This window comes from Schistocerca serialis, chromosome 8, assembly GCF_023864345.2.
Source record: "Schistocerca serialis cubense isolate TAMUIC-IGC-003099 chromosome 8, iqSchSeri2.2, whole genome shotgun sequence".
In the NCBI taxonomy this organism is placed as follows: Eukaryota; Metazoa; Arthropoda; class Insecta; order Orthoptera; family Acrididae; genus Schistocerca; species Schistocerca serialis.
The window spans coordinates 222,924,594-222,925,522 of NC_064645.1; the positions used below are offsets into that span (position 1 = coordinate 222,924,594).

General features: G+C 50.4%; 1 pseudogene; it reads right to left on the reverse strand.

Annotated features, from left to right (window-relative positions):
- Window positions 1-388: 388 nt before the first annotated feature.
- On the reverse strand, window positions 389-506 carry LOC126417208 (5S ribosomal RNA; annotated as a pseudogene).
- Window positions 507-929: the final 423 nt, after the last annotated feature.

Sequence of the window (929 nt, forward strand, 5' to 3'; positions counted from 1 at the left end):
CTGTATGACGGTAGTGAGCCCTAACATATTAGAGAAACCTAAGAAAACTCTGCTAATAAATTCAAGAGCTGCTCTGCCTGACCAGACTCAAGATGGGTCACATTAGATTCACCGAAGTTACAATATACCGAAACTCCAACACTTGCGTAACGGCAAGAGCAAGAGGCTATCTTGTCACTAGAAAAAGCATTGCGTCTTCAGGCCACAAGTGGCTCATCGGGACCATCCGACCGCCGTGTCATTCTCAGATGAGGATGCGGATAGGAGGGGCGTGTGGTCAGCACACCGCTCTCCCGGTCGTTACGATGGTTTTCCTTGACCGGAGCCGCTACTATTCGGTCGAGTAGCTCCTCAGTTGGAATCACGAGGCTAAGTGCACCCCGAAAAATGGCAACAGCACGTGGCGGCCCAGATGGTCACCCATCCAAGTGCCGACCACGTCCGACAGCGCTTAACTTCGGTGATCTCACGGGAACCAGTGTATCAACTGCGGCAAGGCCGTTGCCATCTTGTCTCTAGAGGAAAACCTTAAAGAGAAGGTGCGACTCGCAAAGTGAAGAACTAATCCAGTTTCCCAATAAAATCAAAGTAGAGTAACAATTTGGGCTCTAGATCTTTAACTAGCAAGAGCGTAATGGGCCATGAGAAATTACACATGGACAGGCTATCGCGCACCTTGTACACCAGAGGCCCATTGGCCACACGACATCTCTAATGGCAGGGGCGCACGGAAGATAATTTACACAAATGACCAAACTGCAAATACCAATTATGATTCAACAAGGACCCGGTGCTATCAGAATCCAGCAGCGAGTGCGAGGGTTCTTGTCCCAGGCAAAGATAAAAAAAGAGGGCAGATCCGGAGGGTACTCTAATACCTTGGCGCACGAATCCGACGGAAACAATTCCCCCCCCCCTCCCTTCCCCCC